Source organism: Perca flavescens, chromosome 12 (assembly GCF_004354835.1).
Source record: "Perca flavescens isolate YP-PL-M2 chromosome 12, PFLA_1.0, whole genome shotgun sequence".
Classification (NCBI taxonomy): Eukaryota; Metazoa; Chordata; class Actinopteri; order Perciformes; family Percidae; genus Perca; species Perca flavescens.
The window spans coordinates 19,546,013-19,573,886 of NC_041342.1; positions in this window are offsets into that span (position 1 = coordinate 19,546,013).

The following is a 27,874-nucleotide window of genomic DNA, read 5'->3' on the forward strand; positions in this document are numbered from 1 at the left end:
TGCAGCAAGGAATGCAGGTATTTCCTCCGCTACACCTGGTTACGATTCCTTGAGTGCACTCGTCTGTTTTCACAGAACCACGCTCTTTCAAAGAGTGGATATTGATCCGGTACTCGTGAATGGCATTGTGGTTTTAAAATGTATGACACTGAAAACACGCTTGACGCCATATCAGCCTAAACTGTTGCCTAACTGAGCTTATTGGTGAGTTGTTTGGGAAATGAGTGAGTATGAGTTACAATGTGATGGTGAAATAAATGGAACTGCATAGTGAGTGGAGGTCATGAAATTCAGTGGGAGGAAGTGACCGGTCATCAGCTGAAGTACAGGGGTCAAAAGGTTGGGATGAGTTTATCATTGTGACAAACCTACAGCAGTACTATATGACTAATGTATATGAAGGAACCTCAGTGTCAAGGCCTCAGATGGGTCGTAAGATATCATAAGACTATTGATCTTTAATATTTTTTCTCATTCCCTTGATTTTACACATGAACTACTGTTTACAGCAAGGCTACAGCAATATGGCTTCTAAAGTAGGAATGTCCCATTTGGCAGCTAACTTAACAGTGAAGGCCATCATCACACTGCTCGACCAACATGGAGCGCCTGAATTTTGAGACACTGGAATACAAATTTGATCAAATCAAGTCTACTGTCAAAAACCACGGTTAACGCATCTCTTCCCTCTAATCCGCCTACAAGGCCAGTGTGTGATTGATCTTTGGATTCTCCAAGATTAGTGTGACCTAGAGGGATAAACTGGAAGTTAGGGGGTTGAAAGAATAGGGCATTTAGAAGGCAGAGAGGGGTCTGATGAAATCAGGCTGCATTATGGGATCCAGTGGTTTTAGTGCTTGAGGATACAGTATCTCTGCCTCTGTTACTTGAATCTTTAATAGTGCCTCTTTAATAGAAACTGATGTTAAATATATCATCTGTTAACAAATGTTGAAATGAAGGTTGTCAAAAACTCCCTAATCACTGAAATCATGAAAGTTTCTAAAGTAAAGGTCTTTCTAAAATATCTAACATGGCAGGTCTTAGCAAAAATAATTACAAAAACTCAAATTCACACAGGTGAAGTCTGCTCTCCGCCATGTCTCAAGGCCAGAGGCATCGCGAGTTTGCCTGCAAGTCATCCAGCACTCACTCAGCCAATACAGGGTCTGACAGGTTCCTCAGCACATTACAGATGTTATCTGAAAGGTAGACATTAACCCCGAGTCAGACTGCCATAAAATACCCGTTTTACAGGTTGGTGAGGGGTGACAAAGGGCTTACTGATGGTATCTAGTGTGGTATACTTAGTACCACTTACTGTTGGCTCACACAGTGTAATATGGAAGCTATATTATTGTTTGATTAATAAAGATTCTTATTTAATGATGGCCACGATGTGAGTTTCATTGAGAAAAAAATAGATGATATGGGGATTTCTGGGTGGAACAAGTGCTAAATCAATGTCTTTTTTACGTTGGACAGTTAGAACAGTTAAAGGGAGTGTTCAGGTGTCGAGGGTGTATCTACATCTGAGTAATTTAGATTTTTGGGCTTGGTTGCAAAAGAGCAGAGAAGATAACAACCTGTGGTTGACAAACAAACGAGATCCGGTGTGTACCGACCATTTGGCACGCGCAGCATTCATATTTTGATGTGTCCCTCTTTCACTCTTACCCTGCTGACAGGAATTGGTGTTTGTAGTGTGGTTTTGTCAGCTAACCAGGTGGGTCCACGATGCACAGAGTGAATCCACACCGATGCAAAATATTCAGTTCATCATGTGTGAAGTGTGCTACCTCAACGGAGAGAGTGGTTTGCTGAGCCGCATGTCGGTTTCCTCTCCGACTTTCAGCAGTTTCTTTTGTGGCTATAAGCAATCCACTGATGAAACCTGATTTTAAATTTGTACAAAGTCGTTTACAGTTGGAGCATTTTCATCTATTTTAAATAAGTAGTGTTTTACTACTGTAGCAGAACTGAAAATGCACACACAGTGCCTAACATAAAGTCAAAGATAGCTTTAAAAATTCCCCCAAAGAGCAAAGTGAGTCAAATTACTTGTGAAGCCGCATACCTAATTGATTTATTTACTACACCTGGCTTCAATAAATGGCACCAAAGTGCAGGTTACTGGTCTATTTAACACTTCAACTAAGGTATAATTAACCTACTTTAATGGCTCAGGGGCCTCACCCGACTGGTTAATTTCAAACTCCCCCTCCTCCCCGCTGCTCTTTAAAAACCTGTATCTCTTGTATCATCTGTGCCTCTTCCCTCACTTCCTGAATGGGGCCCACCATTAATCGGACGGTAATTTATGGGCTTTTTGTGGGGTGAAAATAGACGGGGACTGGTTCTTATCATAGCTGCGATGCAGAGGAGTGAAGACTAAACTAATAGCATGGCTGAAAACTAAGAAGATGACGGCATCTAAAATCAGAATGATAAAGACTATAGAACAATATGATTGCCATGCTTGTCATAGCATATTTTTTTATGATGTCAAGGCTGGATCAGATCTATTTGTGAATGGCTGAGGTTATTACTACAAGGAAGGACTGTTGACGTAGTATCTCTTATTCAACCAACTGATCAATCTCAAAATATGTGATCATCTTGTGCTGTCACAGTGAACAATAAGTACACTGCCTACACACACACACACACACACACACACACACACACACACACACACAGAATGCTTAGCAACGGCTTGTGTTGTGACGAAGCGGGGAAAGCTGACAGAGAGCAACTCTCACTCCTCAAAATCTGAGCCTGTGACCACGAGTCACAGGCTTCTTTAAGGGTCAGAGGTCAAAGAGGCTGCTTCTCTGAGGGGTCCCTGAGTCCATGACCTATGAAGAGCTTAAGGTCCCCACACTCTCAACCTTGACTGACCACTTAAAACTCAGCAGAGCTCTCTCCTAAGCACTTATCAGGCCCATCTTGTTTACAGCTCAGCTCAACTGTCAGAACCAGTTCTCACACAGGCTCGTCACAGGACCTGTTGCCTGTGTTGTCGTTTGAGCCTCTGACACTAACTGCTCAGTGAATGACTCCTGGCTCGAATTAATCCCTTCTTCTTTTGTTCCTATCTAAGCCCTCGCAATAGTCAACGTGCCTGGGCACTTCTCTGCAGCAGGAAAGGTTATGTACTTCAACCTGCGACAGGCCAAGTGGATAAACACACTTGATCCATAAATGCATGTGTGCTCATTTGGAAGAGGAGCCCCGCAGCTCTGGGTGACATTCTCAAATGCAGCTGCTCTGTTTAACCTAAGGCACAGACACAGTGCAGGGGAATAAGCCTTTGCTAATCTACCTGCTTGGCATATTATGCAATTATGACATTCTTTTGTTAAAGCTCTAGAAAGGTCCTTTGACAAAGGCCCACATGCATATGAGTGAGTACAACTTTCTAATGACAAGTGGTTGCTTCTTTGAGGAACTGCACTTCAGCAAAAATGAGAATCCTTGAATAATGTTCTTGTTTGAACATGCATCTCTAGTAAAAATAAATACAAATACAAATTTAATCAGAGGAGATGGTAGAACAGTTTTCTCAATTTTGCTTTAGAGTTTTAAAGTATACAGATATTGCAGGCTGTCAGTGTATTTTGAGTGTTAGTATTACAGAGGTGTACTCTGGTTTAATGCAGCTGGTAACCACTTCCTGTTTTTTGAACAGTGAATCTTCTCACAGTTTGGCCATAATTTCCTGAAGTGTGTGTTTCGTGTGTGTAAGCGCAAGCGTTAGAGAGTTGTGGGTTAACGCAAACTGAGGTGGCTTTTGCATGTTTGCAAATCAAAAAAAAAACAATCACAGTTACTCTCTACTTGATGTGGTGCACCTTTTTTATGCTTCAAATACTATCTTAAATTTCTGGCAAGAAACCATAACATTTGTATCTGTTTTCATGCACGTGCAGCTATACGTGCAGCGTGCCCGTATAGCTTCATGTGTATGTGTGGTGGTTGTGTCTATGGATGGATGGTGTAATGGAACAAGATGAGTGTCCCTTTTTGTCAGAGTGACATGTGTTGAAGCTTCTTTGTCTTTAACGCTATCAGGAAACCGATGCATCACTCACTTTTCTGGCATCATGCTGTAACCTTCCTGCTCAGCTTAACAGTAACATGTGAGAGCTTTGTTCGCATTTTCTCTCGATCTCTACATCTCTCCTTTGTGCTTTGACTACAATAAGCTTAGCAGCATGGACCTCACACAGGCGCACGATGGAGATACCACATTCTTGCCTACGCTGAGACCCATGTCGAATGTTGTCTTTCAAATCAGGGATTAACAGGAACACATGTACACCAGTTGTGTATATAATGTGTGTGTCTCTGAGTGAGCCAAGGGGACTGCCAGGCCCTAATTTGTTTTCGTAGACTCTGATGTCAACTGTGCTAAGATTTATACTCATCTGGCATTTTTCGCCCTCGCCCCATTACGTTGCACAAGCCTGACTGATACGCTGTCAGCCTGTAAATACAGAGAAAGGACTCACAGCTTGTTCTGTTCTCTGCATTTGATGCTCAGATTGTGGAAATACTCAGGAGATACTGAAACTCTCCATCAAGGGCAAACTCAGTATCAAGTACTTATTGCTCATCAATTTGGTAGTTATTTATATCACACAAAAAAAAAAGAGCTAACAAAAGAGAAAGAGAAAAAAGATAATCCAGCAACCGCATCACATAGGTAGCCACATGCGCCACAAATTAGAGAAGTGGGCCTGACTTGTGGGGGAAGAGGTTCCCCACTAGTTTTACACACAGAGATAAACATCGCATTTTGCTGAAAATAGATCCCCTTCATCTCCACTTGACCTAGAATTTGTGCGCCCACATTGAGGGTTTTCCACCCAACCCTGTTGTTACCTGCTACTGAACAATTGAGGAGAAATCTGAGACATTTAGCGGCTAGAAGCTGACCCATATTGGCTGTAACCCAAAGAAGCCCCCCAAAACCGGTGTGTCCTTCACCAAAAACTGGATAATATGTCCTCCTTCATCCTGAAATATCCTCATCAGAGGACAAAAGGAGGTTATAATGGAAATATATGGCAGGGTGTGGCATGTTATGAGAATCCCACAAATTATGGGCTGGTGGGGAATTGTTCTAATCCAGCAAACCAATGCTGTGGAAACAGAGCTGCCATTTTGGAGAAAGGGAAGGAGACAGTTATTTCCAGGCTGAGATCTAATGGATCACGGGGAGCTATGTGGGCCTGGTTGTGTTCTTTGGGAGGTGGGGGACCCCACAGTTTTGAGGGTTTGGGGGTTCTGCATCTGCAAATGTATGAGAAAAATACCTTGGTAAGATTAGGGTCAGTTCTTATCCAAATATGGCTCGCAGTCATATCTTCTTTTGAATTCCCCCCTCTCTGCAGGAACATGTCAGGAACAGCGATCTAAGATAGCATCAAATGTATGAGTTTCAGTAATTTAAGATTTCAACTATTTGCTCCATCCTTGGCATCATTCTTGACTAATAATTCACTGCACTTGCTTAGCCAAAGCTTTCATCAGATATTCAGACGCAGCAATGTCCTGGATCATGTTGTGTTTCTGTAGTGCGCTACTTTTCTTGGAATGTGCGCCGGGTCTTTGATTGTTCTGTTTCCTGTGATTTCAGAGGCCCTTTGTCTCTGCGTGGTAACTCACTAATCAGGGAACTCCGTCATAGCTCCCCGTCGCCAGGCCGCACTCCCCTAATGTCACCCTCTGTGTAATGATATTTTTGGCTCTGTTCTCATGCCTCTCTCACAGTCCATCGAAACAAAAAAAATGTCAAAGTTGGCAAGAACAATCACCTTTAGGAATGTGCAGACTAAAAAGGAGACTGTGGCATCAGCGGCAGCTGAGGGGGTAACTGCTCCGTCATGAGGCATAGCTCCAAAAGTAAAAAAATAACAGTAAATCCCTCCCAATGGGACCTTCCTCTCACCTTCACATGCTTCTTAGCTCCTGTATGATTTATGATTTGATATATTATAGGCTACTGGATACATGGATCATTTTTCTATGTTCATAAAATGTGCGAGGAGAAACACATACACATAGACTGGAGAATCATTACGAGGTCAGTTATTTTGCACTCTGGGTTTCCCCCCAACTTCTTTTGCTTAGACTGTGGTTTCATGATGTGCTATGGGATTCATGAAACAACAATGAAACCAGATGTGCTTAGTAATGCGTCTATGTACAGTCTTAACAACATTGCAGAAGTTGAGCTGAGAGCACATCATGTATTCAGTGTGAGAACGTTGTGCCGTCTTAGCTTTTGGAAGGGCCTCTGTTCCCTTTTATACCTCCTCTTAAAATAATCCCACTCCCATTGGCTGAGAGCAGTCTGGTCATTGAATCACATCAGGCCAATTAGAGAGTAACACTTCCTTTACGGTGAAAGATGTTTCCTGTTGATAGTAAACGTGTAGCTTGCTGAGGAGCAGAGAAAGGGAGGGGAGCGGGGAGCTTGTTGAAACACTGCTAGTGTTTCCCTGACCTTTGTGGCCTTCATGGCGGAAAAACTGATCCATTCGTTGGGCCGAGGTGTGTGTTTTGACTGTATTTATGTGTTCGCGGGTATAAAGCAGTGTTGGAAAGTAACTTAGTAACTTAGTACATTTGCTTAAGAACAATGTTTGATACTTGTACCTTACTTGAGTATTTCCACTTTATGCTACCTTATACTTGTACTCCACTACACTTCAGAGGGAAATATATGACTTTTTACTCCACTACATTTATCTGACAGATATAGTTACTGGTTACTTTTCAGATTAAGATTTTACCAAAAAGCTGGCGCCTGGGTAGCTCACCTGGTAGAGCGGGCGCCCATATGCAGAGGCCCAGTCCTCGACGCAGTGGCTCAGGGTTTCGAGTCCGAACTGCGGCCATTTGCTGCATGTCTTCCACCTTTCTCTCCCCCCTTTCCTGTCTACAGCTGTCCTGTCTATTAATTAAAAAGGCTAAAATGCCCAAGAAAAAAGGAAAAGAAATAATTTACAAAAAAAAACACATAATAGGTTTATTAAATACAACACATTAAAATAAACAAGTGGGTTTACCTTCTAAAAGAGCAGTCACTTGTAGTCCCTTGTCAAGTTTCAGATGTCTATAAGTTGTTATAGTAGAACTAGTGCGTACAGCGTGTAATCCCACCTTGTTGGATGTCAAAAGTGTTTATAGCTGATTGGAGTGGCCACACTTAAAGGACAGGGTGAAAAGTCTGCCATTTGAGAGAGGGGGAACATGTGCTATTGTTGAAATGATGGTGCACATTTTTATACACATATTCAGTCTCTCCGGGAACAGGCAAATATTCATGGTGTGTTATTCACATGAAAAGTGACAAATAGTTCAAACCTTTGCTCCTTTCTCAACTGAGCACAGCTGAACAATCACTGCGTGAAATGGGTGTGAATGTCAGATTGAAGTTTCCAAAATTTACAGAAATGGTCAAAAAAGGCCCCCCCTCCATCCAGAAATTGTAAAGGTGCATGGGAAAGGGTTTCTGAGCTGCAGTTCTGATGTAGCCTTTAACAGTTGTACTAAAGAAAGATTACCCTTTTAAACTTCTCAATGTGACTCTTTGGAGGGGCTGGGAAAAGCTGCACTTAACTAGCTAACTGTTAATAAAGAAAAAAGAACGAGCACTTTTACTGATACATATGTACTTTTACTTAAAGCTCCATTGTGTAATTTTTTTGAGTTGATTCTTAGCAAAAACCCCTTTGTTCTTTCACAAATATGTGCTCATTCATGTGTAATTACTTCCACCAACTAATCATAAAGTATTCTTGTACGCGTAGAATCTGCCATTCAGAATCATTCAGAATACATACAAGTGAGTTGCTCGAATGTCGGCTGCCATGTTGCGCCTCCATCTTTAAAATACATTAGCCAAAGAAGGACATACCTCCGCCTTTCGCGCTTTTATACTCAGTGGCACCATGACGAATGCCAGGGAGGGGCAAACGACAACGTGACAGGCAAAGCAACAAGACCAAAGTTAATATTGGAGTGGCTTTTCCAAGATGGAAAGAGCTCATAAGGAGCAAGGATTTTAAAAAGGACACCGAAGTTGTCTGCTTTCTTCTCAGAATGTAATTCTGCCTATTTGTGTAATTTTAAAGTTTTATAGTTGCCTGGCTAAATATAGCATGGTTGTGCATAACGCTAGAACGAGGTCCAGGATACTTTTCCTTGCGTCAATGATGAAAAAGGATTGTCTACTTTGCAACTAGGGATGCACGACATCGATATGTATGTATAGAACGATATTCTATATGCCGATATTTTCAAACTCATTTTGGCCGATGCCGATGCCAATACTGATACCGATGTATATACACATTTTCCACGATATATATACACTTTAATTTTACTGAAGAGAAATCCAAGTATCTCTCCTGTACACTCATGTGTTGTAGATAAGGCAATACACAAGACAAACAACGTTTAATTCTACCATGAATGTATAATTTTACAAATGTAGACAGACATTCACCCCTGAAAAATAGTTAAATTATTTCACTTAGAGGAGAATAAATTATATGCCAGTGCCACATTTTATATTTAAGTTCAGACTTCAAACTTCAGTCCTTGAAATAAATATTAAAATAAATAAAAATACATTTTCAAATAAAAAATCATCACCTACATCATCTCCTATTTGAACAGGTCTGCCAAATGCCTTCATCAGAAGCAACACTAAACAGCAGTTCACTGTCAATACGTAGCACGACATGCACTCGTTCTCTTTCTATTTTCCATTTCACAAACGTATTATCAAATGCAGACGCAATTGCAGCTGCTGTGTGAGAACCGGAGCATTCCTGTGAGTGTAGGTCGGACAGCTTTTTTAAGGGTGAAGTCTTTGTCTATCCACTGGGCAGTGAGGCTCAATATGCTAACAGGACTCACGCTTGATGCCCAAATGTCCGTGGTAAAGCTAATGTGACTAGCACCGGCAAGGAGCTTTTCAATGTGACTGGCGACAACACTCTGGAGTTCAGGTAAGGCCACATCAGAAAAGTAGCGCCGGCTAGGCATAGCATACCGCGGCTCCACCACGCTAAACGGCTGGTTATCAAGAGCAATACATTCAATGATTTTGTCATTAAGCCCTTTTACCTTTGGGTGGTCGCTGCTGTATTTTCTAGCTTTATCAAAGGACTGAAGTAGAGGCTGCTGATGGGTTTTTGCAGGCGTTTTTTCTTCTTACTTTGCAAAGTCTCGGTGCTGCTCAGGATGACGGCTTTCGAGATGCGTAATCATATTTGTAGTGTGGAACGAGAGTTGTTTTATGCCTCCTTGCATCATCATCATTGTGCTTTACAAGTACTGCAAATAGCAAGTTTGTTATCTGTTTTACATATCTCGAAATACCTCCACACATCTGACATGTTAGAAGTTTAAGTTGCTGGCGCTCATGCTACGTTCATGGTTGTCATGTGCGCATAGTAAACAAGCCACCCTATCAGCAAGGCTGATGATGATAATTTTAAGCTTTTATTGGCCGATACCGATGTTGTGCCGATATCATCGTGCATCCATACTTGTAACATAAACGTAATCATATGTGTCGTAATTTCCCTAGCAGACAACTCATGTCATGTGCAGTTGTAACACAGCCTAGCTACAGCTAGAACAGCTACGTGTAAACGATGGAGATACTAAGAGCTAAGTTCGGTTTCATTGACATTGTTCATACTGCTCAGAGAAATATATTAAAAACACAAACCTCTGTTGCTTCTCTCCTACGCTGTAAACATTGCCTTACATTATTAATCTCGTACAATATACAGAATAATGATAGCACTGATAGTTTACTAACATTAGCTTGCATATGTTTGGGAACCTGATAGCTGATGTTAGCAATGAAATGGTACCAAAATAATACAAAACTAACATTACACTGTAATGAACACTCACGGACGAAGTCGTACTTCTTGGAATAATACGGCCACTTTAGGAGTTACAACGCGCTCGGAATGGGAGGGGCTAGAAAGTAATATTCAGTTGGTTGTCCTATACAATTTCACAATTTCAATTTAGATGGGAGAAATTCTTACACAATGTAGCTTTAAGTAGGATTATAATTGCAGAACTTAGTTGTAACAGGGTATTTTTTTACAATGTTTGTATTTGTACTTTTCCGTTTACTATATCTGAATGGTTCTTCCTCCACAGGTGTGCAGCACACAACAACACATGACATTTCTGCCATGTCATGTCTTCCTAGTGTTACCAGCTGGGGCTGACAGCAGATCCTGAGATGTGAAGTGGTTTACTTCCAGTGGGAATGACAGATTCAGTCTGATCAACTCAGGCAGATAACATTCCAAGGCTGTATTTGGAGCAAACAGATGTGATGAGAGTGGCACAGATTTTTGACACAGTGTTTTTCGCAGTCAGGGATCTTTTTTTCCACTTTTTGATGTCCGTGAGAAAATGTGGCGTAAGAAAGATCGACAATCCGTGAATTCTGAATCCTCCTCTCTCGAATGTTTTGGTGAAGATTTTCTGTACGTCGACCTCTAATAGGGTTTCAGTGACTAGTCTCACCCCTCAAGCCCACCTGTTTCTGTGGCCTGCATAGACTCAGGGTTGTTTAACTCTAATGGGACTCTGCTCCAGAGTTAAAACCGAGGGGCCCGATGGTTGTGGCCACAGGTTGGAGGAATGTCTACCGTCTGGACGGGAAAATGTAATCAGCTGAGATCAGCGAATTAGAGGCCGGTTTCTCTTTCTGCCTTCGCGCTCTCACTTTCCCTCCATGTGCTTCTCACGAATGCAGGCGCTCTCACTTTTTCTCACTCACCCTCTCTGAGTAAAACACACACACACACACACACACACACACAATCATGGCTTACCATAGGGAGGTGCAGGCCGGTGAAGAAAAATGACACCTTTTATTTCAGCTATTTCCTCTGTTTTTGCATACTTGGGCCTGGGGTACAAGAGGCAACCTTGTGTTTTCATGTGACAAAACACACAGAGGTCTTTGTGAATTTGGGAGAGGTGAATAGCCTAATTCATCATTCGGGGTTAGGCCTGTCTAAGCTTCATCAGGGAATATCTCTATCTACACTTAAAAAGTGGGACTGTTGGCGCTGTCTCTTGAGCTTAAAGAAACTGCAACTCAGTCCTGTCCTCCATTTGACTGATGACTTCTCTGGAGAATCCAAATTCCACAGTTAAAAATGTGGTTTTACCTAAAAGCTGTAAGCCAGCGTTTCTCCTCAAAAGTCCTCCTGTTTGACACAGGAAATAGCATTTTGCCTAATCCTTTAGTTTTTTTTGGCGCCATTTACAGAAAACAAACATTAGTGGTGGAAGACGTATCCAGGTCCTTGATTTATGCAACAATTGAAATACTACCATGTAAGATACTCCTTTATAAGTAAAAATCCTGCATTTAAAGCTACATTGTGTAAGAATTTCTCTCATCTAGCGGTGAAATTGTATATGACAACGAACTGAATATTACTTTCTATTTCTCTGAGCAATATGAACAATGTCAATGAAACCGAACTTAGCTCTTAGTATCTCCATCGTTTACACGCAGCTGTTCTAGCTGTAGCTAGTCTGTGTTACTGCACGTGACGCGAGTTGTCTGCCAGGAAAATCACGACACATGTGATTACGTTTATGTTACAAGGTAGACAATCCTTTTTCATCATTGACTCGAGGAAAAGTATCCTGGACCTCGTTCTAGCGTTATGCACAACCATGCTATATTTAGCCAAGCAACTATATAACTTTGAATTTACACAAATAGGCAGAATTACCTTTTGAGAAGAAAGCAGGCAACTTCGGTGTCCCTTTTAAAATCCTTGCTCCTTATGAGCTCTTTCCATCTGGGAAAAGCCACTCCAATATTAAATTTGGTCTTGTTGCTTTGCCTGTCACGTTTTAATTTTAATTATCTTTTTAACTTCCTTGGCGACTTACATGCTTTAAATTTGACAAATAAATAATTATTTTTCTTCATCATCGTGTTACACTGTGATGGTTATGATGTGCTGGTGGAATATTAGATTAGATTAATTGTTTTCATAGGTTACTTCATTCAAATTTAAAAAAACAGCATTGAATAAAAATACAAAATTAAACAACCTCAAAATTGGACTTCAGTAGACCTTGATTAAAGTATTTACTATATTAATATTATTATATTATTATTATTAATAGTTATTTTCAGTGCGTGAAATGGGCCGGACACAGCGATGTTGGCTCTGCAAAATGGTCTCGGGAAGGAACTTGTTTTGCACCCCGCAAAAGAAAACGGCACGTACAAAATTAAATGAAGTTAACTGTTCACACAATACAGTAACGTGAGTGATTTAAAATTGCTGGATACACGGTTAAACATAATTTGCTCTTAACATTTTTTCGCCGTGTGTACTTCTTCCACAGCAGTCCTCTCCAATTGTTCCCAAAACGTCCCAGTTAGATAGTAAATGCTGTAAACATATTATTTGTGAATCTTTACAATCATTCCCTGAAAGAACCACGCATGCCTGCCGTGTTGCACGATCCAAAGTTTCTTCAAAATTTGCCATTTTCAGCGTGTCGCTTGCTAGCTCGAAGTTTGCTGTTGTTTCCCGAAACGGATTTTGAGAACGGCACACACACACAAGCGAAAGGTGAGGGACATCTGGTGTGTGAGCCACGTGCGGGATTCCAGGTAATTATCCATGAAATGTATTTTTGACATTCAGCACCCCCATATAGGCCAAATGGAATGATCCTTTGTTTCATAACCAAATTTTCAGATACTGCAATGATTCGACTATGAGATTGGTAGTTGAATAAGGATCCTTAGACTGAATAGTCGACTATTTGGGGTCAACCCTACAAGATATATGTATAAATATAAATCTATCCAAGATACGCCTGCCATCAGCACACTCATGTAGCACACTGTCTCACCAGAGGCATTATTTCTGATAATTAAGCCTCCACAGTGGACGTTAAGGGTAACAGGTCAACCACAGGCACAGGCTGTGCTGTAAGTCCCCCACTGCCCGTCACGTACACTCACTCTCACACATTCTCACTTGCTCTTGCACACATGTTGATAACCACACTTGTAATGTGAACCTTACTGCTGAGGAGAGCAGGCCTATAATTACAGAGCAATGGTGGAAAAGCCATAATCACAAAGACTCAAATAGAAATCTGAATCAACAGATGATTCCAGATTGTTTCATTCCCTCTGTTTACACAAGGCCGTTTGATTTACGTTCGGAACTGGAAAACTTATTGTCCCTTGCACAAATGTTAACATTTCTCTGATTGGACTTTAAGAAGCCTGTAAGCGGCTATATGTAATTGTGCTTTTGTGTTTTTGCTTTCACTCAGAAGCCACATAAAAGGTGTTTTTCTCTATCGAGCAGTCAATAGAAAAGGCTGTTTGATTCTGCTCATAACCTTTAAAAGAAAAAAAAACATTGAATTGAATCAGTAGCCAACTGTGAATCGCACTCCTGTATTCACCCGCTTACAACAGATGCCTCAGTGTGTTTCTGTTACATACACAAACACTGCATTTCTACTATTTCAGCCCAGCTGGAGGAAACCGTTAAATGAGCAGAAACTATGACACCTCCGTGGAATGAAAATGAGATGTAATACACATTTTCTTTACATATAAGTGTATGTTATTTTAACTGGAGGTTGGTCACCTGTTTATGGACTTGTTGGTCATGTATGAGATGCATTTTTGCACCATTTTTCTTTTTTAATGACACATTCTGAAATAAAACTTTTAATTTCGTTTTTGTAATACAACTAGTTTAGTGACATTAATATCTAAAAAGAAATATACAACAAATACTGAGCATGATCTTTGTGATGTGTCGGCATATTTACAGTATCTCCAAAGCATGTGACGTATTTCTTTTCGGGGTCAGTCAAAGTTCAGAAGCATCAGACTTCCACCTTTAATGCAACATCCAAATCATGCGTTAGAGATGAGTGTTTTCTATCTATGTATTTATCAATCTATATCTAGAACAACTTTTCTTCTGTTTTCTACAAAAATCCGCCATTTGTTCCTGTAGCTTTAAAAAACTACAGTTTAAAACACTGTCGTTGCTCAATGGCAATTGCCTAAGACACCCCATTCCTGGTAAATGAATGCATGCCCTTGTTCCAAATTTAGTTTTTGCCTGCTACCATGGGCTGCTATTTGGTCTGCCATTTCTCAGGGTTGTGGGCTTCTTTAATGAGCACTTTGATCCCCCTACGGTCTAGAGCTGGTGTTTAAGTGACCCTGGAGGAAAAAAAAAGAAAAAAAAGGAAAGAAAAAACAAATCCAATTCTCTACTAAAGACCTCTGAGCTGTGGTGTCCAGAGTATAGCCACATCAGGACCCCGGGGGCCTCGTCTTCATCCTCAGACCCCGAGTGACCACAGAGAGAGGTCGTGGCTGCACTTTCAAGTCACAGCAGGGTGGATTCTCTGTGGAAAGTACAGATGACAAATGTACACTACACTAGGGTTATAAGGGCCAAAAAGTGAAACTGATCGTGAAACATTTCCAGTAAAACTGTCAGATTCCTTTGGATTACAATTCTCATTGCAGCTGTCGCTGGCAGCTGGTTTACTTCAGTTCATTTGTAGTATGACATGTGTTTTTGATTAGGATTTCCCTTTATCAGTCTCATAAATTTCATAACTTAACTATAACAGCTTCTTGGCTCTAGATACTTTAGTTCCAACATAGCTTTGACATGGAGCAGCTGTGTTAAGAGCGTTAAGGCTCAAGTACTTTTTGCAAATTGCTGCATCTGTATGCCTTCACTGCAACCTGCACAAACTTTGCACCTCAAAATATTATTACTATTAATATAGTTAAACATGTAAGTTATCCAGTATAGAATCTCAAATATATTCAACTTTCAGTTGTGGTTGCTCCGAGTCAGCACAGAAAGAGTTTTTCTTTACCTGTCTCTCATCACTTGCTTCTGCCATATGGACAACAGAAACAAATGACTATCCAACGAGTGGCAATCAAACAAGAAACATGAAATGGATAGTCTCCAACAGGTTTATCAGTTATCAAAAATTGGGAAACTGGGAGGAATTTTGCACGTTGTGGCTTAATAATGGTTCACACATTGGCCAGAGCACAAAACAGCAAACACAGTTGTGATGAGTGAGAGAGATCGTACATCTCTCATACACAGAGATCATTTTTTTATATCACACGCTTTTAATAATAGTCATTGCACTATTATCAAATTAAGTATAAGTATATAGTAAGTATATTCAAATCAAAACTAAATTAAGAAGAAATGCACAGGCCAAATGCTCACTTAGATTTGAATTGGGTAGTCCAGAGAAACTTAAGCTGCTTTTGAACATGAAAAACTATACAGAAATCACAGAAAAGAAAAAGTGTCAGGCAATTATATTAAAAGCTTTAATAAACCTTCAATGAGGATATTTGTTTACAATGCACTTGTAATTTACTGTCATTTGCCATACAAATATAGTTATTATTATATTATTAATTGCAAGTCATTTGATTCAGTAACTTTTTTTTTAAAGACTATTTTTTGGGCTTTTCCACCTTTAGTTTTTTGACATGACAGCTAGGTGAGAAAGGGGGAAGACATGCAGAAAATTTGTCAGAGGTCAGATTTGAGCCTTGGACCTCTACGTCGAGGCATAAACCTCTAGGTATATGTGTGCCTGCTCTACCACTGAGCTAACCGGGCCATATTCAGAAACATTCTTGAAACAAGTTGAGAATTAACACTAAAGACAAATAAAATAACTTCCCACCACTAACAGATTTTTGGTCTCGTTGAAAACTCAGAAGTATGTATGCCGTAGTACTAAAAAACTTAGAGAGTTTATCTCTTCATTTCCCTGAAGGCATAAGCAGGAATTGCCACATTCCACCAAATGAATTACCAGCTGTATGGGCACACCTGGTACAACAAAGAGCTTCAACCAGGAGTAATAAATGTTCTAGAGTCATTCATTGTTTGGCACGGAATCCCATCTTTTGTCAGGTTAAAGAAGAAAGCTTGCCCTGCTTCACTTTGTGGAAGCACCAACCAGCCAACCAACCAACCAACCAACCAACCAGCCAACCAACCAACCCAGCCTTAGAGTATGCTTACAAATACCTCAACTGAAAGGAGTCACATATCACAGATGTGTATACGACACATCCTGGAAAACAGTGAATAAATATACAGCATTGTGTATTGCATCAGGTTTATGTCAGCTTGGAGAAGATGCTGGCTTCTTTGTTCAATGTGAAATATTAATCTTTCAATTCTGTTTAAAAAGGAAGACAGGATTTGTAAAGCTGGCCTAACTGCCAAGGGGACAGGTGTGTGTATATATATATATATATATGCACAAACACCTGCTATTTCTTTTTTTTTTTAGAATTTTTTTTTATTGATTTTCACAGGAAATGTTACTACAAACATAAGGGCTTATTTATTTTTTCATTCCCAAGCTAGTGAAGGCAGACTTGGACAGTGTGATGGGAACTGTTTAGAGCCAAAGACAAGAAGACAACTTGCGTGTTGACTCAGTGACTCACAGCAGGGTTGTTGCTGTTTGCACTGGGCTGTTAATCACAAGTGTATATGGCCATGTGAGCGGGTGGAGGAGCCGGATCTGCTGCAGGTAGACTCAGATGGACCAATCCTGACACACAGTAGAGCAAGAAAACAAACAAAAACAAATGTGCAATGAAACCAAAGCGTATGCATTCACGTGTGTTTACACTCTCACAGTTGGGTGTACAGGATGGTTCGGTGTGAAATTGATCAGAGGATTTATCTAGGTGTAAATGGCTGTCAGACTGGATGGAGCCCTATGCCCAGACTTGCCTGTTGTGTGCCCATCCACGTGTTCTGGATACCCATGTGCCAGTGGTTATGACTCACGCCAGACAACAGTGTTTGCCCAAGCTTCCATGACTCATTGCATGCTTGCTGGATGGGACCTGGACTGTCGATCTTTTCTCATGCCTTAAGTAGTCTATCTGTTTGACTTGAGCTTTTGTAAAGTATTCCTATCTGCATTTTTTGCATACTAACTCAAAGACAACAGAACGTCTTTCTTTGTCTTTTTCTTCAAATCTGCATCTTGCATGTCACTAAAGACTGTGCTGCCCTTTTTTTTACCTCCGAAGAATGCCAGAGTAGGATGTTTTCAACATAACACACTTCTACAAAAGTGCATTTCTTTGCTTTGGAAACATGCGTGGGCGACTGTCAAAGCCATGTATCGGTGCCCGGCCAAGGGTTACAGCCTTATAGAGACAGCTTTAACCTGAGTGCTGATATGGAGACAATATTGGTGTCTTATCTCTGCCTCTTGCTCCTTAAGTCATCTATACACCACTTCAACAACAGGATTTTATAGCAACAGAAAAAATGGCCATAAACATAAAATGACTGACTGATAGCTGCACTCTTCTGAAGGATGCCCTCTAATTAGAGCGTTTTAAGAGGCCAGGATCCACAGTGAAAACATGTTCGTGCTGTGCCGGAAAGCAAACACCGCCTGGGAGGTCACAGTGCCCGCAGGGAGCTCTGGAGTGTCCTCAGACCAAGTTCAGGGCATTTCATACAAAGTCTCATGGTGGACATTTGGTGCCCAGATCGTATTTGCTAATTGCATGGCTAATTACAGTGTGAGTAATGGGACACTTTCAACAAGTAAAATGTAAGGGCTGTCACTAAAATATAGTACTAAATATTATGTAACAAAAATCAAGTTTGAATGAATCAGAACGAACACATTTTGTTGGAATTAATGCAACCCATGTAGGTACCTCTGGCAGAAAATGTTCATTAATGGACTTGTTTCTAAGACTATAATGAAATGAAAAGAAACCTTACCCTTATTCAATGACACAGCTGGGACAAATCACAAACACAGCGATGCTAGCACAAAGTTTAAAGTTATGGTCATAGAAGTCAACAGCGCAGAGAGAGAAAATATTCTTAAGTACATGATTAAAAATTTAAATATTGTAGCTATGATAATAGGAAACCTAAACTCGTGACTGATGGAATAATGACACTTTTAGAAACAATTTTGTTTATATTTTGGTAATTTGGGAATATATCCATGAAGAATTCCTCCAGTCTCGGCAATCAGAACCCCAACATCTCCTGTTTCACCTGCTCCTGCACGAGTGAACCAACAAGCTCTCGTCGCCGTCAACACAGGCCAACCTCTCAGCAAAGAAAAGCTTTTTAAATGATTGAAATATTTCAGATGCTCCTCGAGACAAAAGAAGTAAAAACAAGGGTGCTGAGTGAGAGGCAGGCGAGTGCCCCCTGACCCTCTGGTCAACCAGAAAGTGGGAAGGGTAATCCCGGTTTACACTGACCTCACTCAGCAGCTCCTCAGCACTGGAGTGATAAACATGACTACGAGGAGGATTCTCCTCTCACCTGGAGACAACACAGTGCCCCGGGCCTGACCCCAGAGGTGACGACAGACTTGACATGACAACTCTACTGTGGGAGAGAGACACGGACAGAGAGAGAGAGAGTGAGAGAGAGCCATGGAGATGTAAAGACATGGAGAAAAGGAGGAAATAGAAGCAGAAAAAGGCATAAAGATAAGCCCCTTTCAGACTTGAAACTGCTGGGTTTGTTTATGTTGTTATGGGATTTATTTTTTACCTTTCCATCATGGAAAAAGCTCCATTCTTGTACAATAATTGGCATGTAGCATTCTGGACATGCATGAAATTGGATAGTGAAAGATTGTTTAAAGTGCTCATATTATGCTCATTTTCAGGTTCATAATTGTATTTAGTGGTTATATCAGAATAGGTTTATGTGGTTTAATTTTCAGAAAACACCATATATTTTTTGTACTGCACATTGCTGCAGCTCCTCTTTTCACCCTGTGTGATGCATCTCACTTCTGTTCCGTCTTTGTTGGGAGTCGCACATGCGCAGTAAGTACTGCTAGCTTGTCAGTTGCAGAGTATGAGGGAGTGCCACGCTAGCAGCTAGGTGAGCATTATAACGTGTGTTACAAAGTGACGCAAAGTTCGTCACGGAAGTAAAGGCTGGACTACAATAGAGCTGTTTGGAGCAGTTTGTGAACAGGGTTTTCTCTGGAAGATGGTAAGTCCCTTTGGGGTGGACTTTTGGCTTTTTTCACTTTGTAAACCTATAATGTGCACAAAAAAGATATATAACACAATAAAGGAAAGGGGGAAAGCCAAAAAGCACAATATGAGCACTTTAATGCAACAGGTGATGTCTTTTTTGTCTAGGTACTTCTCCAAATTCAGCCTATCAAAAAACTTTTTATTTATTTTATTTTTTTAAAGAAGTAGCTCAGGTTGTTTCAAAACTATCTAAATGATCAATTTACAACAGTTTCAGCTTCACTTTATTGTATATTGTGATTGGTTAACATCCTGTACACAAAAATATTAGAATGTGACTGCTTTTATTCACACTTGAGTATGTAGAAAATGTTATGGAAATGATGGATACTTACAAAAAAGATTCTACACAACCAATGCTTACAGGAACTATGCAGTATGTAGGCAGTATGAATGGGACTTCAATGATTTTAATTTCAATAGTTTCAAAACATCTAATATACAATTTGTTCCTTTGATTTTGACTGAACCGAACGTGGCGTCTTGCCAAATATTAGCCAACTTTGCTGATTTGCTTTCTTTCCATCGTTGAGCCTCATGCTGCATCATGCTAACGCTGGCTCAGCCAATGAACATTATGCCAAATTCTCAAATGAAAGACAAAGATTTGCTTTGGCCTTAGAAATGCTCACCAAATTCCAGGTGGAATGTTTAGTACATGTTGGGATCTGATTGGATGTCACAAATCCAAATGGTTTGGAGAATAAGAACAAGAGATGGAGAGAAAAGCAGACTGCAAATTCCGCCTGCATATCAACCCCTTGTTTTCTTCTCCTCTTTTCGGGGAAATCAGCAAGCTTTTCTTCGCTCTTCTCTTGCAACTGATAAAATCCCTGCTATCGTTCAAGGTAAATGCAGAGTTCAAAGGATGTCAAAACTGTTTGCAAAGCATTGGGCGTTGACATAAGCTTTACAGCCCGATTTTTTCCCCCCGGACTTATCTTAATTTCTATTGATAAGTTGAAGCTGATTCATCAGTGTAAAGTGGTTGAATTTAATCGCTTCAGTTTAAAATTCTCAAAGTGAATAATGTTAAAACTATATGTTTGTTATGTACACCGTTTTTGTAGACCTGTGCTTGGGTAGTATCTATAAATCAATCAAAGACATGTTTTTGTAGGTGTGTTTTGTGTTAAACTGTCCGCTCAGGTCTCTTCTTCGACCACACCCTCAATGTGTAGCAGCTATACAGTAGATTCATGTATTCTTATTCATGACATAAAAGTTTTCCTTACACCTGTGTATGACATGGAATCCTAAATGTCTTTATTCAATTCATAATCTAACTCTGAAAATCTTATGCCACAATAAAAAACTGCAGACTTTTTCTATTTATAGTAACATGTTACAAAAACAGTTTTATTGTATTTCGTTGTCAATTTTCTGTTTTAGATGTCCCAGCTGGTACATAATCCAAATAAAAAGATGAACTTGCAGTAAACTTAAACGGAAAAATACAGGTTCATGTTGTAACTTTCATGTAAAATCAACAGCAGAATTATGACTTCTCCTTCGCCTCTTGGAGATACACACAGCACAGAAGAAAAGAGCCAACAAAGTGCAACTCCTGCAAACTATTTGAGAGGGTTTTTTTTCCTGCTTTGTTGACATCTTACAGCAATAAAACTAATAAAAGGATCTACAGAGGAGCGACCTCCCTGTAAAATGTTACTTGAAACTCAACATAAGTATTTTAATGAGCACATCATAAACTAAATATGCACTTGTGTTGACAGAGAATGAGAAATAAAAGAGCACTGACTGCATTTTGTCTGTCCTTTTACAAAGCGCTTTCTGTACTGCATCTGTCTTACTTTGTAATTATTTACCGTTTATGAGGAGCATCAAGTCATGCAGTAAATGCCAGTTATAGGTTTGATTTTCTCACACACAACAACATAAATTCCTAACAGTCCATGTGATTTCTATTTCAGGCTTTATGCATCTCCTGACTCAAGCTGCTTGTGGAGGATGCTATAGGATCCTTGATCATCCTTCAGTTGTTTGTTAGCTTGTTTGCTTTGCAAGAACCCTTTCATCTCCTGCTTTTGTCTTATAAGACTCTCAAAATGAGAACGCTTTAAATGCAGTGACTAAAAAAATGGGTTGCTGAGAAACAATAGTGTTAGTGTGATTCTGCCAAACTTGTTTTTAGATAGAGAGTAAGATTTGATGGATGAAGGTTACATCAAGTCAAACCCTGACTATCAGCAGCTCTAGTTGGGCGTGCTTCCACACACACTCACTTAAATACACACACACCATGCACCTGTGCAGGATTGAGCTGAAAAGAGCTGATAGCAGGGTGAAAGAACTTGACATTTGTTTTCCTAATCACCTCCAACACCTTCTTTCTGTTTGTGCAGAGCGAGAAGTATCACAGAGCGCAACAAAGGCCCCATTTACTCACCATCATTATTTGTCCAAGCGTGTTTCCCTCCAGCTCCCTGAAACCACAAGCTCATTATTTCATCCTCTGTAATGTTAGCTTTTAAATCCACATCAGCACACTCATTTGGTTAGAGATGGTAAATATTTATGCTGCATGTCACAAAAACACACACACACACACACACACACACACACACACACACACACACACACACACACACACACACACACGTGTATACACACACAACTGGCAAACAGACACACACATGCAAGCACACTTTTACCCTCCCATTTATTCAGATTTCCTTTTTTATTTTCAATTTGAGCTGGAATAGTTTGTGGCTGGATTCAGAAGTTATATGATAATTTAAGGCCAAAGAAGTGCTGTGTTGTTTTGCATGATTGTTTCTTTGTGTTGCTGAGTTTCTTCGTTTTCTCATGCAAAGTGTTTCTAAATTGATTGATGACTGTGCATATGGATAAATAGTGCTTATCTGGGTTGAATAATTGTGCTTTGGCTTTTGGAGTTGATCACTGATTTTCTATATGAAAATATGACCCGGGCAACCGGATCCAAACTGGAACAGTGGCTCCAGCAAATTCCAGGAACAACATCTGTCCAAAAGATGTCCAAAAGATTGCAGTCCTAGGAACAATAAAGATCTGAATCTGAATATAAATATTTTTAAATGAAATACCAGTTTCATAAAGCCAAAGGTCTCCCTCAGATACTCTTACACTATTAGATATCACCAGCTACTAATGTTCATTGCATTTCCTGAGCTATCTTGTGCTAAATGTTCTTGTTGTGTGCATTTTCGACCTCATCTACATCTACTTCAGTTTAGCATTGAGTTGTGTATTGCGTTCACTCTTTGGCATGTATATATCAATAGGGTGATAGCAATAGCGCTGTGACAAAGTATTGCAGATAACAGTAAAATACAAGTGTGCACTGTGGAGCTGTACTGTATGCATAAATAATATCTGAAAATTATCACTTTTGACATATAATCAATAATAAAAGACTCAATCTCTAGAGGCTTTGCATTTTCAAGGAGAAATGTTAATAACAGTCATTTCAAACAGAGGCTCTGGCTTAGGTGGGGCCCCCTGATTCATTGGGCCCCTTGGTCTGTGCCTGGTAATCCATGCCCTCAGTTGTACTACAGGCTCTTAGCAAGTATGCTTGTGTGATGGAGCATTGTCTCATTGTGAGAGTGAACACTGACGCTTTGATTTTCAAATACAGTTGCTCCATGATCCAGGTAAAAATTATGCCATTATGTCTCAGCTAGAAAGAAGCAAGACCTGACATTAAACATGACTCAAATATTCTGCTGCCCATCGTAGCTGCTGGATATGTTGAGATCATTTGTATGTTTGACCAGATACATTAAAGACACCAGCAGACAACAAATTGTGTCCCTGAATGTGCCTCACAAATACTTTTTATAAACAGTTTTTCAGGTAGTTTTTTTTTTCAAGTCATTCATGTATCCACTCCTCCCCCTTCCTCCACTCTGTGTCTCAGGTTGCAAGCAGTGAGGTAGGATCCCCCATCCAGGTAGGATGTTAAATCCCCCAGCCCAGACGTCTGCACAGCCCTAGTCTGCCTCATCGGGAGTCCTGCATTGATTGCTGCTTTAAGTCTCCCTTCATTGTTAATGTGAACCCTGCATTGTGAGGGTCCACTTGCATTGTGAGGGGCTTCTTGTAATATTGTCTTGCAGAGTGCTGGAGAATTGGCTGTGTGGGCAGCAGCTCCTGTGATGTCTTGTTGACCTGCTGAATGGAGCCACCTGACAGTCCGTCAGGGCACCAAAAGACCCAGACGAGACTGAAGAATGTGGACAAATGTGCTGGCGTCCGGATTAACAAGTCTCAAATAGTGACCAAATACAACAGGAATATGTCAGACGAAATTAAACAGCACACACAATCAAAACATTTATTTTTTTAAAACACATAAATCAAAACTGCCAAGATTATTGTATGCCTGTACTGTAGCATCAGTTGTGCAATAATGAAATGAAAACAATGACTCAATAATGAAACACAATGGGGGTTTTGTTGCATTTTGTCACAACTTTTCTTAAACTGTGCAGAAAACAGGTAAAATCCAGACAAAACCTTTTTTTTGTGATGGGATTTTGACTCACAGTATATAATTGAGTCATAAAAAGCGTAATTAATTAAAACAAGTGAAAGATTATGTAATCTTTCTTTCCATCTCCAATACTATAGTAACCTGTTGAATTGCCCTTTAGCAACATTTAAAGCTGCTGTCAGAAACATCTAGTGTCTGGTGTATGTAAAATGTATACAATTCTGCAAGATACTGTAAATACAAAACATTTTTTAGCCTTTAATCTTCAAAATCCTTGAGTGGATAGGTTTTCAGATGCATAATTTCACCTTAAAATGTCTCAAAATGTCTCAACATCTGGTGCACAAACATAATGATTTATCTTGCTGCTGCTCAGGGCAGATACCCCTTGATTATAAATCTCCCCGTAGAGTGCCAAAGACTTTCTGCCAAGACTTAAATATCACATATCATATCACATCATACTAACATATTAAATATGAATCTTTACTTTATTAACTTGATTGAAATACTGTATTCTGTATTATTACAACTATGTGGGATTAAAGTGTTATCAATATTCAAATAAAAACACACACACTCACACTTTTAAATGCCTGCACGTAAACTCACAGAGAAACAGTAATTCCACATTCAAATGCACTCAGCTGCACAGGAGAAAGGAATGTACCGTGTTTGTGTTTGGACTCCACGTTGTTCCTGCAGGATGCTGTAATTAAACCTTCAAAAATCAATATCTGCTCTCTTTCTCTCTGTGGTTCTGTGTTATGATTTCTCTCTTGCACTTGTTGCAGAGCCATTGTTTCACTTTGCTAATCAAAGACTCTGCTATCAGATCAGGGAACATTTTACGTCTGTCAGCAGACTGAACCAGCCAAGCTCCTGCCTCCCTCTCAGCACGCAAGATGATGCTAAAAGAATGACTTTGAGGAGGGAGAGAAGAAACTGCCGAGCTAATTTGGGAAATGTGTTTGTTTCTTTTTATGAAAAAAGTCTGAGGTTGATATTTGCAGTTTGCATTACACAAACTAATATTCAAGGCTATTGGAGCTACTGATGTTAGTGCGAGTGACGTGTTGATCACTTAGTTCCGCTACGTATGTGATTCTAAAGGGGTCTCTAAGGTTAGTTTAGAATTAAAAGCTTGGTTAAAAATGGCAAACAGGATCAGCCTGGAATAACCTCCTCAATTATCAAGGGATTTTTCTTAAAAATATTGGCTGTTATATCCTGTGTTCAACATAGAGAATTGTATTCCCAAATTTAGAAGAAAACATATATACAGTAGCCTTTGGAAACAGAATCCTTCATGTGCAACCTTATACTGACGGTCACACAGATAAACGCGAGGTTAGCTCTTCAGTGGAGTCACTGGAGGGATGTGTGCTCGTCTCATGTAATTGAAGCTCATAGTGAATCTCGTGGATAATGATGGGGACTGAGCCTTCTTCTATTGTTCACCCGCATTGTGTTACATGGGAATGAGGACGGCAGGAAACCTAGCTTTTGTTGAACTCTTATATTTTGTATTACCACACCAGAGCTGGTGCATCCGCGTGCACGCACATACACTAACACACACATTTACATTATTTGCAAGAGAGCTTCACCACTTCAAAGGCTTTAATCTGTGCACAAAGCAAATGGCAAGAGGAGGCAAATTAGAAGGGGAGCAAGGGTGCTTCTTCAGAAGGAGAGGAAGCACATCGGAAGAACCTTTAATCTCCCACAACCCTGCCAACACCCGGAGGAAATGACATCACATGACTTGCTGTAGTGATATTATATTGCAAAATACAAAATTCATTGCTGTTGCAGATATTGTTGTCCCCAGCATTACATGGTCATGTTTGTTGATATTGTAAGCTTCTCAATGAGCAGCTTCTTTTAGGTATTATGTTAGCAGTTAGCAGTTTGAAACGTTGTGAAATAGAACTAGTTTAGTTTAGGCAACAAAAATACTTATACATCAGGGATTGGCTTAAAATGAGTCACGTAAAACTACTAAAATGAGTAGACGTGACGTTACGGATCACTGAGGTCCGTAAAACCCAGTTAGCTTCAAAATAACAGTTGACTTTTGGTTTTATACGGTGTAAAACCAAAGTGAAAGTCCTGTCTTTGTTTGAGTCCCATGACAGTTGTTGTATCTGGATTATATAAATAAATTAAGATAAAGTTAACATACTGTATTCTGACATTTGAATAAAGTACCCCAAAACGGCAAAGGCTGGTGAAAATCAGGTTTTTGAGATTAACTACTGGTTAACACTATGGTTATTTGTTTTTACCATTATGTGCAGGCTGTGCATTATTCTGTGTTCTGTGTGAGAGATGTCAGAGATAAAAAATCCTTTGTCTTGCAGTTAAAAATACATTTTTCTGTTTCTGACAAAAACAAGGTAGACACATATTTGTTTGCCGTCATGATCATTATCTGTTTACATCATTAGAAGCTGGAGGGCTTCATCCTAAAGCCCTATTGTTTTGCACTATGCACTACATTGTTTATCAAACCTCACAGAGGAAAAGAAAAACCCAAAGAGGATTCCTAAGTTATGGATTGCAAAGAATGAAGCGGTAGAACAATGTTTGATGTAAATTGTAACCTTTAAATTAGCCCGTTCCAGAAGCCCAGCTTAACTCATCATCTCTTTCTTTGTGACAACCTATAATTGCAGACTTTTTAAGCAGCCCTGGAGATGTGTTGTAGATAAGCTGTCCAACTTAACACATTCAAGGCTTCTCAGTGGTTTCCTTTAGGCCTGGCGTTCCCGCAGGCTGCAGATTTTGTGCGGTGGTGTCATATTTCAAAGATGTTATTTGAAACACATTAGAGTAAGACGACTGATACATCTTATAATTAGCAGTAGAGAAATTTCCTTGAAATTAAAGTTTTATATTTAAATGACAAATGTGTTCAAATGTGTCACAATGTGTTTGTATGTTTTCTAAACTAAAGGAGACATGGATCCCCGGGATCATGAAAGGGCACCGCAGGACAACAGTAGTTGAAGTGATTAGTGGTCACAGCATTTTGTAAAGGCCAACTCTTTAATTACAGAAAACACCAATGGAGGTAAATACTCCGTCATCTGATAGCATCTTGGGTAGAGTAACCCCCCCCTCCTCCTCCTCCTCCCATCAACACTAAATACTAAGTGCAGGTAATGAATCCGTAGCCCTGAGGTCCCTCTGTCTCCAACCTAATCAAGAATCACAATAGAAGTAAATCTCATTTCTATTGTCAGAAAAACATTCAGGCAATAACAAAGAGGTGTTTTTCAGGTAGGAATTTTGATTTCACAAATTACCAGAATCTTTGATAACCAGCACAGGTTAGATTATGCATTCAAGAAAACACTGTGACTGCTGAATAAACTCATGCTTATTGTGTATAAACAACTTTACTGGAACAACACAATGTGTGACTTTCTTCTTCAGATGGGATTTCCATTGAGGATTTCTTGGCACATGCCAGTGATTTCTTGTCTGAGGCTGATTAACATCCTGCTCAACTCAAATAGAGGAAGAGCTCGCTTTAACTTGACTCATCCAGCAGCAGCTTCCTTTGATGAGCTGTGATTAAACTCAACATTCAAACTGGTTTACTGGATTCAACCTTCAGTGCTCAAGATGCTGTAAAGACACTCCTACAAACAATAAAACAGATAGCAATAAAGAAAGTTAGAGCCAAAGTGTATTCGAAAAGTTTTATCATACCGTATGAGAAAGATGAGTGTTTTTAAGCTGGAGCTCCTCAGGCAGGGTTTTCCAAAGCCATCAGCAACTTTAACATTGTAAGAGGAAAAGTGAAGACATTTCTGTCTGATGGTCTCCGGTTGCATGAAGGAATCAACAGTCCAGTGTCAAATGAAGCAGCAAGGATGCAATAGTGATCAATTAAACCTGCTAATCAAATTTAAAACAGGTATGTAAAAGAGTTGTTAAAGGGTCATTTCTCATAGATATTTTTTAAAGTACACCCTTTTTTTAAAAGATACATTTTTGGGCGTTTTTGGCATTTTCAACAGGATAGTTGAAAACAGGAAAGGGGGGGGCGACATGCAGCAAAGGGCCACTGTTGTAAGGACTGAGCCTAACCTGCAATTTCCACCAACTGCGGAACGGCAACGGATTCAGTAGGTTTCCATTTAAGTCAACGTGTGTATTTT